Here is an 18,008-nt window from a genome sequence, read left to right as displayed (position 1 = left end):
TATATACAATTAAAAAATAATATGCAAATCATAATTTTATATATATATATATGGGTGTAAAATTATTATAATTTGGGGGTTTAAATTTATTAATTTATTACCCAGGTTAACCAATAGTAACAGATCTGCCAACCAATCACGAGTGATATTTCTTGTTTCAATGTAGTAGTTTCAACCAATACTGAGTGAGGAAATTCAAGCCATTCCGGCAAGGCGCCGCCCAGAGCTGCTATTCATATGCTAATTAGAGCCATTAGCGCCGGCGCCAGCCTCCGCAAGCTCCACAAACGTCATGGTTCGTTTCCGTCAATATGTGGCACAGACGAACGCGACGTTCACAGGCTGTAAACTGACGTTAATTGTCGAAAATCAGGGAGATTTCCGGCCGTTTACGGGGACGAAAATCCCACTTTTCATGCAGTGTGAGCAGATCCTGTAGCGAAAGCGGTGGTCGCCATGGTAGCGAGAGAGAGTGACAGTCGCCCCAGCCAATCATTTGTTTCGTCCCGAACGAAAATAATGAGCGGTATTTATTGCAGATTAAAATGTCTAGAGTCACTCGGTTTTTATACTCTCCTTTTCAGAGAACTTACATTTTAATTATGTGTTGACATATAAAGAAAGTTTAAACAAATTTGGACAAAAGTGTTTTAGATCAGTCCGTCCTACCCTACCTTTAAGTTTTCTGCACTTTGTTTTAATGGTTTAATTACATTTTACTAATAAAAAAGCATGTTTAATTAATTGAAATAAAAAAATAACAATTATTATATATTAAAATTTAGATTTTTTCTTAAAAATAGCTTTAATAATAAAGTATTATTAATATTAGTAGTAGTAGTAGTGGTGATACATATATAATTGTACTGTACAAAAGTAATTTATTTCTGTCGCAATTTCTTCCAATTAAACCATTTTACCACCCCTTTAACATACAAGGTTACCAGGATCAAAGTCCTTAGTAAAGAGCCCTGTATGTGTGGAAGATGTTGAGATGGTGAGCCTCTTACAGATCTCAGTTCAGCTCTAAATCCAGACGAGATTCACAGGAAGAGATGATAAACCCTGATCAAAGTCATCGAGACGCAACTCCTCTAACCTCTACAGAACACCGCAACACTGAACCGCAGCTAACTACAGTAACTAACCCACATACACAAGGATAAAGACTTTGTACTTCCAAAAACAAGAGCCTCTTTCTGCAGAACTGAATCTAAAGATGTGAAAGAACTTCAGTCTGTACAACAACATGCAGATAGAACAGTGAGGATGAGATCACATGGGTAAATCGAGAGGAAATAAAATAACAAATAATAGAGAAAGAAGAACAGAATGGTGGAAGGTTTAAGATGGACGGACGGACGGAAGGTCAGATAGATAGATAGATAGATAGATAGATAGATAGATAGATAGATAGATAGATAGATAGATAGATAGATAGATAGATAGATAGATAGATAGATAGATAGATAGATAGATAGATAGATAGATAGATAGATAGATAGATAGATAGATAGATAGATAGATAGATAGATAGACAGAGTTGTATTTCAGACAGATAGACAGACAGACAGACAGACAGACAGACAGACAGACAGACAGACAGACAGACAGATAGACAGACAGGCAGACAGACAGACAGACAGATAGATAGATAGATAGATAGATAGATAGATAGATAGATAGATAGATAGATAGATAGATAGATAGATAGATAGATAGATAGATAGATAGATAGATAGAGTTGTATTTCAGTTTTAAGATAAAGATAGAGAGTCATTAAGATAAATGCATCAAAGCTGCCGTCTGTCTGGAGAGCCTTCCTCCTGGCCTGTGAGTGAACCGAGGGCCGGAAAATGACCCTCAGGAACCTCAAGAGTTATCGGAGACGAGACCCAACATACACCCCCTGAGCCGTATGGAGCAATCTCTCCATGTATCGCATTACACCACTCATCCATTATAAGCACTTGGGTGCCAGTCAAGGTGAGCCAGCGCCGTGGAGAAGGAAAGAGAGGGTCTGGTCCGTGATGGATGGATCTGGCCCGCCGTGGCTCCTCTCCTCTCCCTCACGGAGCTGGTGACTTTCCAGCCAGGCAATTATCATTGCAGAAGGCGTAATAGCCTAATTAATTACCAGTGTCAACGCTGCCTTTGTTTCACTGTAACAGGACATCACGCCAACAGAGCAACTGCTCAAAGCTAAAACAAACTGATGAATGAGAGGCTCACGGACCACAGATGATGGTGAGGAGATACACACACACACACGCGTTTTATAGGGACTTTCCAGATTGATTTTTATACAAACGGTATATACCATCCCCTAACCCTAAACCTACCGTTCACAAAAAACGTTCCGCATTTGTACATTTTCAGAAAACATCCCTTAGTGTGATTTATAAGCTGTTTTCCTAATGGGGACCAAAAATGTCAAGGATAAAAAGACAAGGATTTGGGATATTGCCATCTTTTTGGGGACATTTTGTCCCCATAATGTAGGGTTTGTCGACACACCCAGAACCATCATCACTTGCCCTAAACCAAGACTAACATCACACAAAACCAAAATCTATCTGCATATATTTACTGCATTGGTTTAGACAGACAGACAGACAGACAGGGACAGACAGATAGATAGATAGATAGATAGATAGATAGATAGATAGATAGATAGATAGATAGATAGATAGATAGATAGATAGATAGATAGATAGATAGATAGATAGATAGATAGATAGATAGATAGATAGATAGATAGAGAGATGATTCATGATAGATAGATAGATAGATAGACAGACAGACAGACAGACAGACAGACAGACAGACAGACAGACAGATAGATAGATAGATAGATAGATAGATAGATAGATAGATAGATAGATAGATAGATAGAGATAGATAGATAGATAGATAGATAGATAGATAGATAGATAGATAGATAGATAGATAGATAGGTAGGTAGGTAGATAGATAGATAGATAGATAGATAGATAGATAGATAGATAGATTTTTAGTTTAATTTAGTTTAATGTTTAGTAGAAATAAAAACAGAGTCAACAGAGACATGTTTAAGCTCATACTGAGATCTCTGTCTTCTTTGGTATCTGTCAATCCTCCTGATCATAGGTCACTAACAATAAAGTACCACCGTAATACTCAGGAATTCCCTAGAGCATAATGCAAATACCATAGTACATGATTACAGCAATGTGTACATCCGACACCATCACTGTGCTGACCCAGCCTCCTTCAGATAGTCTAATTGAAAGCTAACACACGTCCTTAAGCGCCCCGTGAAACACCTCAAGATGGATCCAGTTCTCACAGGCCACTGGAGCCCAGCCGAAAGTACTTTATAATAACGTCAAATGTCGCAGCCAGCCATCGGAGAGTGAAATATTACGTGTCAGGTCTGTCACATTCCCTCCGTTTTTACATCTGAGCCGAACCGGCGGTACACAGGCAATCAGACGGCAGAGCGCGAACAGAAATACAGTGAGGCAGCGGCGGGAATATTACTGTGTGACTGATGAAGGACGAAGAGCGCTCTACGTCTCATCTTCAGTTAAACGTTCAGCACAAACACAATAAAACTGCATCTTTGAGAGGAGCAACTAGAAAGAGCGCGGACGTGTCAGTCTGTTTGGAGCATTTGCGTAGCGGGGGCTCATTGAGGAGCGCATTGACTCTAATAGGAGTCGTCTCCGCTGCAGCGAGCAGCTCCTCGGCTCCCACTGCGAGGGGAGTTTTGCATAATTAATGACTGTTGATGTTTCCAGGTAGTCGCCCAAGAAATTCACTTCAGACCGGCTGCCACGATCGCGTCTGCTTCGAGAGCGACACCGGAACAGACAGCTAACATTACCGCCATAAACAAGGCAATTTTGTACAGTGTCTTCTGTCATTATTGTGAAGTGTTCAGGGGGCGACAGTTCGAGTCACTTCGGAGATGAGAGTGCGAGGGAAAATGATGAAAAAATAAAGGCGACGCCGAGTGCTTTTCTGTGTTGGCAAACCTGCAGAGACTTCAGCTCCTTGTTTAGTGAAGCTTCAGTGAGCTTGAAGATGTCAGCAGAGAACCGCCGCCGTCTTTTGTGCTGTCACAGGAATACGAGCAGACTACGAAACGGTCGCGCTACTTGCAGAAATAGTGTATTCATTGAAATGTAATAGGGCTGAGCAAAATAAGTCTGAACGACCAGTCATTTCCCCCTCAAAATCTGGCATCAAGTGGACACGTAAGATAAAGGCTCTCTGGCTTTAGTAGCCCAATCAAAGCAGTTTTATTTTACATTAGGGTCAATCTATCTCAAGTGGTCTGATGGGACGAGCATTTTTAATTTTCTAATTATTTTTGAGTGATTAACTGTTGCAAAACCATGGCCATTAATGGAAAACCTCAATATCTCTTCTTAGGATGGGTGTAGTTTCTTGGAACAAAAACTGATCTCTAGAGCACATTTCAAGGTACATGCACACACTTTGCTCATTGTTGTTCTGTAGACTTATAGTTGAAGAGCAAATGTCATGATCCAGATTGCTCAGGGCTCCACATTTATGGTTAATTCAAGTCACAGGGCCCTATTTTAATGATCTGTGCTCATGGCGCATGTGCACTTAGGGCCTGTCCGAATCCATGGGGGGGATTCTTAACCAAAAAAATGTTAAGATTAGTAAAAGATTAATAAAAATGACAAAAAATCCTACAAAACTACTAAAACTTTACCTAAGATTCAAAAGAAATAGTATTTCTGTTAGTTTTCAATTCAACATTTTAAATTCTGTTTAGTTTAACTTGATGAACTAAAATAAACTAAATATGAAATAAAAAAAATATAATTATAATTATAATTATTTGCAAACTAAAAAGATTTACTATTAAACAGATGCACTACTATTCTGCATAATGGTAACCACTAAATTACAGAAGCTCATCTAACTGTCCGACATAACCGAACATTAAACATTAACATAAACTAACATCATCTTTCCCTTTACTGAAAATATAAAATAACACTTTAATCCCTAAATTTACTCTCCTAAGGCATTCCCTTGCTAAGCATGCTGGGAACTACAGACCCACTGCCCAGTTTGTTCGTTTTACTAAGCAATGTTAAGTTGACCGAACAAACACTTATTAAGTAAAGCTGTCAATAGTAATTTTTAGGAGAAAAAAACTCAGTGAATTAAAGTTTATGTAGTTACATGAGTTTTTTAAGTAATGTGAACAAGGATGATTTGAGTGCAACTAACAACATTGAAAGTAATTTTTTTTGAGTGAAATACAATGTTTAAAACTTGATGCATTAATATTAACAACTGAAATAAAAATCAGTAAAACTATATAGAAACTATATATATATATATATATATATATATATATATATATATATATATATATTTAAAATATACTAATAAAAATGACAAAAACACGCAACAAAATTACAAAAACTTTAACTAAGATTAAAATTAAATTGTATTTCTGTAAGTTGCCATGGCATTTCTGTTTACTTTAACTTGATGTACTAAAAATAAACAAGAAATATAAAAAAAATATAAAAAATATATATAATAAAAAACTCAACTAATGAACTAAAATGATTCACTATTAATAAAAAAAAATATTTGTCACTTAAAAGAAAAAAATATGACGGAAATACAATGTTTAAAACTTGATGTATTAAAATAAACAACTGAAATGAAAAAATTATCCAAACTATATAGATATCTTTGGAAAAAAAATCTAAATAAAAATGACAAAAACAAAATTAAACTTAAACTTTGACTAAGATTAAAATGAAAACAGAAAATATATTTTAAAAAAACTTTAAGCTGAGACTGAGTCAACTAAAGCACATAGTTGGCACGCTAAAACTCTCAGAGAAGTTGTGTCTCTTTATTCTTTCCTTTTAAAGCTCCACAGCTAAAAATGAAATGCATGCACTCTCACTAATCGACTAGTCGAGTGTCCTGACCCGTCCCGAACCGCTCGCCCACTGAAGAGCTCCAACATCGGCGCAAGAGACGAGTTTGCTGGTCATCTACAAGCACTGCATGCGACATTAAACATTTAAAACACCCCACCCAACACGGCCAGGCTATTTTTTTACAACTTTATCCTCTCATTATTAATTTGTAATAACCTTTAAGGCTTTTTGATGTCATGCATATTTCACAGAGAGATATCCTTCCTTTTTCACAGCTCTCACGTCGGGCTGTCAAATGACGGATCACCGGCGCGCCGTGAAGGTGTGTCATCACCTGCTATAATTAGCAGCCGGTCGGAACAAAGCGAGGTATTAACCGAGACCTGCACGTCTGCACGACGCTTAGTTTGTGTGAAAACATTATACAGAAGGTGATATGATATGAATCAGATGCAGCACAACTGACGCCGCATGTGTGAATGATGCCTGTGAGCATTTGCAGGTTATTTTAAAAGTCCCGACAGGTGAAAAATGATGCGGATCGGCTGGTGATAAGCAGCTAATAATTTCGAGCCACTTAGGCATGTATGAATATGACCTGCGAGACCTCTTTCCTCCCCTCACGTGGTATAAATCAGCAGCGAGCGGAATGAGACCCAGAGGAGCTGCAGTGAACGCTGATGAGTCCCATAACTCTCCGGGCTGGGACTTCCTCCTCCGTGACCACCTGGACAACGGCCAAACGTCTCCCTGCCAAACTCTAAGAGCCGGAACGTAAATTCAGTCTGTTTGTTTAAATGCCAGTTTCTTGGCCGGACACGTTCACTGTAATAGCACTTCCTCTCGGTGACCCAGATGATGCATTGTTCCTCCTAATGGGACAGCACACAAAAAACAGGACTTTAAGACCAGACCAAATCAAATCTAACACTGTTTACGTCCATAATACCCAATCCTGGTCTTATTCTTCTAAGAGAAAAGTGTCTCTTATTGTTAAACCTCGTCTCTCAAACATTTCAGGATCCAATCAATTTCCGAGCGATAAAGTTCATTTTACAGAGGCAAAATGCTTTGCGAATGCCGTTTTATGTTCACTTTAAAACATATGGGGCCCTATCTTGCACCCAGCGCAATTGACTTTGTACACCGCCGCATGTGTCATTCCTATTTTGCACCCGCGCAAAGCGCGCTTTTCCCTCCACAGAAGCACGTCGCTAAACTAGTGAATGAACTTGCGCTCCTTGGGCGGTTCAGCGCAAAAAAGGAGGCGTGTTCCGGCGCAAACAATCCCTGGCGCTATTTTGCTGTTCCATTAAACAATTGGCCTGAAAAAACCTAGTCTAAAGTCAGCGGCGCGTTGCGTGTTGTTCATTATGCTATTTTAAGGGCGTATGCTTGACCATAATGTATAGCGTGCACAACGCGCATACACTTTGCTCATGAAATCTACACAGATGCAACAGTTATTTTTGCAAATCATAAATTGTTACACTAAAAAAAATATTAACACATTGTGGTGTGCCACGAAGATGTGAAAAATAGGCATAAATCTAGCTTACAAATTATTCAGGCTAATTGTAGTAATTAGTGATCAGACCTATTTACCCAATAGTGGCAAGACATATACATATATAAGGACATCTGACAAATTGGTTTGTCCGTCAAGAACCAGGAAAAAAAAAATCGACTGAAAAACTAAACAACTGTTTAACCGACGCTATTTTGGGTGGGTTTCTCCCATCTCCATACAACACAACTTCTCTGTCTTTCACTGCTCTTACGAAAGGAAAATATATTTACCAATATATTACTTGAAATATTTTTTAATATATTGTAAATATATGGAATAATATATTGATGGTATTATAAAATATATTATATAGTCATGTAATATATTGCAAAATATACAAATGATTGCCGCTTTCACTATATTGCAATATATTGAAAGATATAAATATTAATTCCCATATATGTGAATATATTGCCTAATGTATTGCATGAAATTTTCCAATATACTGCAATATATTTTTGTTTCGTTCGGGCTGCTCTTCAAGAACATCCGTCTCCTCGGCTGTGAACCGCTCCTGGCGTGCGCCTGGTAAATACGCCATAATAATAAGCAATCCATAATGGAACTTGCGCACCTGCTTTTAAAGGGAAGGTTGGATGACGCTCTGATTGGTTTATTCACGTTACGCTCAAACCACACCTATGAATAATGAAGCTACTTCAGACCAACCCATTTTAGATTTGCGCCTGGCGCAAGAGCCATTTATCCCGCCGGGAAAATAGCAACAGCGCCGAGACCCGCCCACAAAGTTACTTACGCTTCGCGCTTTGACACTTGCGTTTCAGATCGTTAAAATAGGGCCCATGAACTCTAGTGGCACCAAACAGATGGAATGGAAGCCAATTTCTATCACATAAGAGGAAAAAAAAATCATGCTTTGGTAACTAACGATGACATAAAGTGTCCAAAGACAATTATGACAAACATTTTGACTTGTGTCTTCAGAAAACAATCTAGAAAATAACTGCTCAAATTTGTTCTTAGACAAATTATTTAATGTTAAAGTTATCAAAAGCAAATTCATTGAAGCGAGCTGGCATTCTTTTCTGCACTTTTTCTCATACATGTACGGTTTGCTTATATTTTTTGTCAATTTCTGGTGTTCTTTCTTTAAAAAATTCACCTGTTGCCTGTGTTGTTGCTGGAGTCAGTCACATTACATGTGATTTTAATTTAAAACATATTTTGGGTTAAAAAAATAATTGAGTTTAGTAAAACACCCCAGTATATGTTGGGTTAAACTATGAACCCAGCGCTGGGTTGCCAAAATGAGTTGCTTACTCAAGACCGTGGGTCAGTAGTGCAGTGCATTATGGGTCTTTCTTGGGCACATAAACACAGCTAGATAAAAAGGCTTATTTTTAACCTTTTTGTTAATTAAACAAACATCATGGCTTATTTGTTCTACCCAAATACATTTTTTTAGTGTTTTGGTAGTTTTTGTGTTATGCAGATCCTGGGTCAGACGTAACATATCCCAGTGTTTGGGTAGTTTTTGTGTTATGCAGATCCTGGGTCAGACGTAACAACCCAGTGTTTGGGTAGTTTTTGTGTTACTCAGATCCTGGGTAAGACGTAACAACCCAATGTTTGGGTAGTTTTGTGTTACTCAGATCCTGGGTCAGACGTAACAACCCAGTGTTTGGGTAGTTTTTGTGTTACTCAGATCCTGGGTAAGACGTAACAACCCAATGTTTGGGTAGTTTTGTGTTACTCAGATCCTGGGTCAGACGTAACAACCCAGTGTTTGGGTAGTTTTTGTGTTACACAGATCCTGAGTCAGACTTGACAACCCAGTGTTTGGGTAGTTTTTGTGTTACACAGATCCTGAGTCAGACTTGACAACCCAGTGTTTGGGTAGTTTTTGTGTTACACAGATCCTGAGTCAGACTTGACAACCCAGTGTTTGGGTAGTTTTGTGTTACTCAGATCCTGGGTCAGACGTAACAACCCAGTGTTTGGGTAGTTTTTGTGTTACACAGATCCTGAGTCAGACTTGACAACCCAGTGTTTGGGTAGTTTTGTGTTACTCAGATCCTGGGTCAGACGTAACAACCCAGTGTTTGGGTAGTTTTTGTGTTACACAGATCCTGAGTCAGACTTGACAACCCAGTGTTTGGGTAGTTTTGTGTTACTCGGATCCTGGGTCAGACGTAACAACCCAGTGTTTGGGTAGTTTTGTGTTACTCAGATCCTGGGTCAGACGTAACATATCCCAATGTTTGGGTAGTTTCTGTGTTACTCAGATCCTGGGTCAGACGTAACATATCCCAGTGTTTGGGTAGTTTTTGTGTTATGCAGATCCTGGGTCAGACGTAACAACCCAGTGTTTGGGTAGTTTTTGTGTTACTCAGATCCTGGGTCAGACGTAACAACCCAATGTTTGGGTAGTTTTGTGTTACTCAGATCCTGGGTCAGACGTAACAACCCAGTTTTTGGGTAGTTTTTGTGTTACACAGATCATGAGTCAGACTTGACAACCCAGTGTTTGGGTAGTTTTGTGTTACTCAGATCCTGGGTCAGACGTAACAACCCAGTGTTTGGGTAGTTTTGTGTTACTCAGATCCTGGGTCAGACGTAACATATCCCAGTGTTTGGGTAGTTTTGTGTTACTCAGATCCTGGGTCAGACGTAACATATCCCAGTGTTTGGGTAGTTTCTGTGTTACTCAGATCCTGGGTCAGACGTAACAACCCAGTGTTTGGGTAGTTTTTGTGTTACTCAGATCCTGGGTCAGACGTAACAACCCAGTGTTTGGGTAGTTTTTGTGTTACTCAGATCCTGGGTCAGACGTAACAACCCAGTGTTTGGGTAGTTTTTGTGTTACTCAGATCCTGGGTCAGACGTAACAACCCAGTGTTTGGGTAGTTTTGTGTTACTCAGATCCTGGGTCAGACGTAACAACCCAGTGTTTGGGTAGTTTTGTGTTACTCAGATCCTGGGTCAGACGTAACAACCCAGTGTTTGGGTAGTTTTGTGTTACTCAGATCCTGGGTCAGACGTAACAACCCAGTGTTTGGGTAGTTTTGTGTTACTCAGATCCTGGATCAGACGTAACAACCCAGTGTTTGGTAAGTTTTTGTGTTACTCAGATCCTGGGTCAGACGTAACATATCCCAGTGTTTGGGTAGTTTTTGTGTTATGCAGATCCTGGGTCAGACGTAACAACCCAGTGTTTGGGTAGTTTTTGTGTTACTCAGATCCTGGGTAAGACGTAACAACCCAATGTTTGGGTAGTTTTGTGTTACTCAGATCCTGGGTCAGACGTAACAACCCAGTGTTTGGGTAGTTTTTGTGTTACTCAGATCCTGGGTAAGACGTAACAACCCAATGTTTGGGTAGTTTTGTGTTACTCAGATCCTGGGTCAGACGTAACAACCCAGTGTTTGGGTAGTTTTTGTGTTACACAGATCCTGAGTCAGACTTGACAACCCAGTGTTTGGGTAGTTTTTGTGTTACACAGATCCTGAGTCAGACTTGACAACCCAGTGTTTGGGTAGTTTTTGTGTTACACAGATCCTGAGTCAGACTTGACAACCCAGTGTTTGGGTAGTTTTGTGTTACTCAGATCCTGGGTCAGACGTAACAACCCAGTGTTTGGGTAGTTTTTGTGTTACACAGATCCTGAGTCAGACTTGACAACCCAGTGTTTGGGTAGTTTTGTGTTACTCAGATCCTGGGTCAGACGTAACAACCCAGTGTTTGGGTAGTTTTTGTGTTACACAGATCCTGAGTCAGACTTGACAACCCAGTGTTTGGGTAGTTTTGTGTTACTCGGATCCTGGGTCAGACGTAACAACCCAGTGTTTGGGTAGTTTTGTGTTACTCAGATCCTGGGTCAGACGTAACATATCCCAATGTTTGGGTAGTTTCTGTGTTACTCAGATCCTGGGTCAGACGTAACATATCCCAGTGTTTGGGTAGTTTTTGTGTTATGCAGATCCTGGGTCAGACGTAACAACCCAGTGTTTGGGTAGTTTTTGTGTTACTCAGATCCTGGGTCAGACGTAACAACCCAATGTTTGGGTAGTTTTGTGTTACTCAGATCCTGGGTCAGACGTAACAACCCAGTTTTTGGGTAGTTTTTGTGTTACACAGATCCTGAGTCAGACTTGACAACCCAGTGTTTGGGTAGTTTTGTGTTACTCAGATCCTGGGTCAGACGTAACAACCCAGTGTTTGGGTAGTTTTGTGTTACTCAGATCCTGGGTCAGACGTAACATATCCCAGTGTTTGGGTAGTTTTGTGTTACTCAGATCCTGGGTCAGACGTAACATATCCCAGTGTTTGGGTAGTTTCTGTGTTACTCAGATCCTGGGTCAGACGTAACAACCCAGTGTTTGGGTAGTTTTTGTGTTACTCAGATCCTGGGTCAGACGTAACAACCCAGTGTTTGGGTAGTTTTTGTGTTACTCAGATCCTGGGTCAGACGTAACAACCCAGTGTTTGGGTAGTTTTTGTGTTACTCAGATCCTGGGTCAGACGTAACAACCCAGTGTTTGGGTAGTTTTGTGTTACTCAGATCCTGGGTCAGACGTAACAACCCAGTGTTTGGGTAGTTTTGTGTTACTCAGATCCTGGGTCAGACGTAACAACCCAGTGTTTGGGTAGTTTTGTGTTACTCAGATCCTGGGTCAGACGTAACAACCCAGTGTTTGGGTAGTTTTGTGTTACTCAGATCCTGGATCAGACGTAACAACCCAGTGTTTGGTAAGTTTTTGTGTTACTCAGATCATGGGTCAGACGTAACAACCCAGTGTTTGGGTAGTTTTTGTGTTACTCAGATCCTGGGTCAGACGTAACAACCCAGTGTTTGGGTAGTTTTTGTGTTACTCAGATCCTGGGTCAGACGTAACAACCCAGTGTTTGGGTAGTTTTGTGTTACTCAGATCCTGGATCAGACGTAACAACCCAGTGTTTGGTAAGTTTTTGTGTAACTCAGATCATGGGTCAGACGTAACAACCCAGTGTTTGGGTAGTTTTGTGTTACTCAGATCCTGAGTCAGACGTAACAACCCAGTGTTTGGGTAGTTTTGTGTTACTCAGATCCTGGGTCAGACATAACAACCCAGTGTTTGGGTAGTTTTGTGTTACTCAGATCCTGGGTCAGACGTAACCAGAGGTGGACGGTAACTAAGTACATTTACTCGAGTACTGTACTTAAGTACACTTTTTGAGTATCTGTACTTTACTGAAGTATTATTTTTTCTGGAAACTTATGACTTTTACTTCACTACATTTGAAAGACAAATATCGTACTTTTTACTCCACTACATTTCTATCAAGGTCGAAAGTCGTTTCTGTTGCAGCTCTGAAAGTCAGAGGATGATTTTTTCCTTCTTTGAAAGGTTTTTTGTTGTTGTTGTTTCAGACAGTCTATCAGGAATCACTCTTATACATTTCCCCAACTTTTTTTGAACACTGATCTGTTCATAGCAAAATGGAAGAAGACGGTTCTTAGGCACAAGTGTGTGCACCCATAGCCATACTTTGAAAGTATGTTTAAAGGGATACTTCACTGCCTTTTCATACTAAACTATGTTATTCCCTTAACTTAGTCGAGTTGATACATACCTCTCTCGTCTCAGTGCGTGCACTTAATCTCTGACGCGCGGTGACGATCTGATAGCATTTAGTTTAGCTCCCTAAGCCCAGTTCATTCACTATGGAACCAAACAGAGATCAAGTTAGAAGTACCAAACACCTCCACGTTTCCCCTATTTAAATACAGTTACACGAGTAGTTGAACGATCAAGTATGGTGACAAAATAAAACGTGGCACGTTTCTAATTGGATTAAAAAGGAGAACTATAATGTATGGCGGATTAGCACTTCTGAGAGTACTTCGGCTCGGCGCAGTAAAAAGTCCCGGCCGAAACATCTTCCCTCACATCTCCCTATTGACAGAAATGAGAGAGTGAGGGGGAGGTGTGAGGAAAGATGTTTCAGCCGGGACTTTTCAGCCGAGCCGAAGTACTCTCAGAAGTGCTAATCCGCCATACATTATAGTTCTCCTTTTTAATCCGATTAGAGAAGTACATCGTTTTATTTTGTCACCATACTTGATCGTTCGACTATTTGTTTAACTGTATTTAAATAGGGGAAACGTGGAGGTGTTTGGTAATTCTAACTTGATCTCTGTTTGGTACCATAGTGAATGAACTGGGTTTAGGGAGCTAAGCTAAATGCTATCAGATCGTCACCGCGCATCAGAGAGATTAAGTGAACGCACTGAGACGAGAGAGGTATGTATCAACTCGTTTAAGTTAAGGGAATAACATAGTTTAATATGAAAAAGTGGAGAAGTAACCCTTTAAGTTTAAAAAAAAAAAGACGTAACAACCCAGTGTTTGGGTGGTTTTTGTGGGGGGTTTTGTGAGTCATCTAAACGAGAGTCACGTCTGTCTTTTTGCGTGATAGAAACATTTATTCATGTTTGAAGTAAAACAAAAAACAAAAACAAAAAGGAAAAGGAAAAAAAGAAGCTAGTATTATACAAAAAAAGCAACCCATCATGCTGGGTTAGATAAACAACCTAATTTGATGGTTAAAATGAACCCAACATGTGTTCTGCCCTATATTTACCCAGCCCTTGGGTTAAAAACAACTCAAATCCCAGTGTTTTTTAGAGTGTATTTTTGGGTACACTTATAATGAAGTGTCCTTGTTACAGTGAATGCAATACATATCTTTTTGATGGATTTTCATATTTTGACATAGTAATATTGTATACAGGGCAAAACAACAAAACCCCTACATAAACATTTGAGAAGTAGCAAAAATAAATGAAGTTGTTGAAATCTGTTTGTTTAAATGAAAATCCGCCCCAGGACATAAATCGTGCCTAAAGTCAAAGAAACACTGTTATTGTTTGTTAGCATCTGTTATTGACTTGTCAGTCGTCTCAATTACAGATTGTTATTTTAAAATCTTTCTGCAGTTAAAAGGAAGCAAACACTCCAATGTGACAGTGAAAGTCACAAAGAAGCCATGTTTCTATTTATATGTCGAATAGATGCAGTTAGCATTTAAATGACACTTCGCATTACACACTCCCCATCCCTGATGAAACAGCCCTTAAAAACAATATAAATAGTCTTCTGGGTCACGGATCATGTGCAGGTAAACGGGATTAACCATGGTAAACTTTGGCAAAACATTGCCCTCTGTCCATTAGATAAACCCTCATGTGTGATGGATCTTTGACAGTATGAATACAGCGCTTCAGACGGGGATACGAATCTGCCTGGCTTGCAAAACGATGATTAAAGCAATTAAATGCATGTTAAATTCCTGCAATTCATCTGCTAAATCTTAAAAGGCATTTCTGAAAGTCTGCACATCCTCAAAGAAAGCGAACGCTAAACAAAGCAGAAAGCAGCAGTGCATGTGAAGAAGAGCGCACGTGACTGCATGTGCACGTTTGAACTGCGGGACTGAGACACCGAGTTGATTTAGTCGGGGAATAGATGTCTGTCCTTCAGACCACTGGATAAAATTGGTCTCAATATGAAATGTAATAAAACTGCTCTATCGCCAGATCTCTGCGCACCTCCAGTCATTCTTCACATGTATACAATACTACAAACAAACACACTCAAGCAGACACACATGCTCACAATTATAGCAGTAAAGTCCTGTTTGTGAAGCTACTCTGAAACTCTAGCAAGAAACAGTCAAGAAACTGCATTTGCAACCCATTTACAGGGATACTTCACGCGCTGACAAAATGAGCTTTCAATACTTGGCTGCCTATACTTTAGATAGGTGGAAATTTGGTGCAACCTAAATCAGAGAAAAAAGGCTGTTGTCTTTCCTTTTGCAAAATAGATAGAAATACTTCAACACCCATAATGCATTGGGCATGTTGCCGTCCAAGGCCACTCCCACTAGTCTATGGATACGCTTGACCAGGGTCAAATACTACCTTGCTTTGGTAGGAAATACTTAGGAAACTTTTAGTCATAATGGTGTCGACCTGGATTGTTCAACATTTCTGACTGTGAGCATTGAACACATTGCTTCAGGCCAAATTATATTTATTTATTTTATATACATACATATATGTTGCCGTTCAAAAGTTTGGGATCTGTAAAATTTGTTTATGTTTTTGAAAGAAATATTTTCTGCTCTCCAAGGCTGCATTTATTTTATTAAAAATACAAAAAACACAGTAATATTGTGAAATAATGTTACATTTTAAAATAACTTTTCTATGTGAATATATTTCAAAGTGTAATTTATTCCTGTGACCAAAGCTGTATTTTCAGCATCATTACTCCAGTCTTCAGTGTCACATGATCCTTCAGAAATCACTCTAATATGAGGATTTGATGCTCAGGAAACACACGCACACACACACACACACGCACGCACGCACGCACGCACACACACACACACACACACACACACACACACACACACACGCAACAACAACAACAACAACAAGGAGTGAGGCATTAAGAAATAGTGAGAGCATTATTCAATTCAACATTTATACTAGAAACAACAAATCAAAAACAAAAAATGCTGACCCCAAAAAACAGTGATAAACAACAGTCTTACTTTTTATTTTGCTACAATTCATATGATCAATAAGCAACTAAAACCATCAGGACTGCTGAAATGATTCAGACTTCCTAGTTTTACGAAAGAAAGAAAGAAAGAAAGAAAGAAAGAAAGAAAGAAAGAAAGAAAGAAAGAAAGAAAGAAAGAAAGAAAGAAAGAAAGAAAGAAAGAAAGAGATATGTATATGTGCAGTATGGCAGTAAAATTGTGTCACTTCCATTTGCTTGTTACTGAAAAACAAAGCTTTATTAAAACAGCCAAACTTCTGTCAGCCACACAGAAGAATGCAGTTACATTAGTAGCACTGCGTTTAGATAGTTTCTCTCAACACTGATCCCAGCTCTGCTGTCTTGAAAATAATTCTTATCGGAGCTGTGAGCTCAGTGCAGGACTAAAGGTGACGATCTACAGCCAAACGAAACGTGAACCTGTTCTCCGGCTGGTCCTTTCACACCTGTCAGAGGTCAATAGATACTCTGGGCAAAACCAGGAAAAAAGAACAAGAGAGCCCTTGACACTAATCCCTCGGGACCCAATTAAAAGAGTGACAATCACCATCACCACAGGAGCCAAGAGGACGAATAGACGGCACTTTAATTAAACTAAACATTTCCTTTTCAGCATTTCAGGAGAAACCCGAGCGCGAGATTATTAAGATACAGTAAGATCATGACGATACAGTAAGAATAAACATCATTCATTTAGCACAGAGTGGCATTCATGACAAAGTTGAATATTTAGTGTTGATCAAATCTCAAGATTTCGAATGTGGGAAGCCTTGAATCTCAAAGGATTTGTTTTATGTAGGCTTCCTCCAGAAGTCTTCTGCTTGGCTTTTATAAACGCTCTCCTGTTGATGCTCCACACCAGCTTCTCGCGCAGCCAAATGTTAATTAGCATTGTGCTTAATCCGATACTGGAGAGCCCCAAACTGTCAGGTCATATTATAAACAATCGGCCTCAACGTTAGCACAAATGACACGTCGCGGCGCTATCTCTCCCTGCAAAACGCTCCCAAGGTACTAATTGGCCTACTTTATGCTCTCTCTTTGAATTGCCATTTCTCTCTTCGTTTGGGGTATTAGTCTTGACAACCATCGATCTGTAATGCACAGCATCCTACTGTATATATTTTCAGAGAAAAATAAACGGAATGAATGAATGCATTCCTCCCGCTCTGACGTAGCGACTGTAACTCTGTAGGCGAGTGCTTTTGTTTGTGACGGTGCGCTGGAATGAAGGATTGCATGCAATTCCAGAAGAGAATGAAAGTTCAAACACTTTGCCAGCAGCAAAGTAAGTGTAACTTTTCTCCTCTTAAATTATTTAAGATTAGCAACATCATCTTATCAATCTATCGATCTCTCGGCAGAAAGATGAAAATGGAAAAATAATGAGGGAGATGAATGCCGCGTAAAGAACATCAATGTGCAAAATTTAATTATCTGCTGCGGTGAGAAAAAAAAAACGGTTGGCTGTTTTCTAAAACAAAAAGAAGCGGTTAATATTTTTTCCTTCTCTGCATATTTTAATTACCAGATCAATCATAACTACGTACGGCGCCGCTTGTGAGAGTGAGAGAGAGAGAGAGAGGAGAAAATTGCGAGTCTAAATGAAAAACAATAGATTTACTTTAAAGTCGGAGCTCTTTTGAAGTCTAAATTAAAATTTCAGGTACCTTTAGGAGAAGCAGCTTCACAAAGTTATGATATTCAATTAGTGTGTTTAGATTCCACTGAAATTACACTTCACAGCTCGACGCCATGTTAAATGAAAACTCTGGAGATTCCAGACTTCTGTTGCCCTAAACAGACAGTGGGAGTTCAAACCAACCGAGGAGCCCTTGGAAGTCTGGGAGTGAAAAATAATGGATCCTATGAAGATCTGTGTGATCCACATGCTATTGTTCAGTCAAACTTACGATATCGACTGGTGCCTTC

At 39.4% G+C, this 18,008-nt stretch overlaps 1 protein-coding gene across 2 annotated transcripts in view; it reads right to left on the bottom strand.

Annotated features, from left to right (window-relative positions):
- The window catches only part of cux2b (cut-like homeobox 2b), a 239,360-nt gene that overhangs the window by 82,521 nt on the left and 138,831 nt on the right, over positions 1-18,008 (bottom strand). The gene's annotated exons all lie outside the window — the stretch shown is intronic.

Source organism: Pseudorasbora parva, chromosome 13, assembly GCF_024679245.1.
Source record: "Pseudorasbora parva isolate DD20220531a chromosome 13, ASM2467924v1, whole genome shotgun sequence".
Taxonomy (NCBI): Eukaryota; Metazoa; Chordata; class Actinopteri; order Cypriniformes; family Gobionidae; genus Pseudorasbora; species Pseudorasbora parva.
The sequence above is the reverse complement of the archived record's forward strand: the minus strand, read 5'-3'. Positions and strand labels throughout refer to the sequence as shown.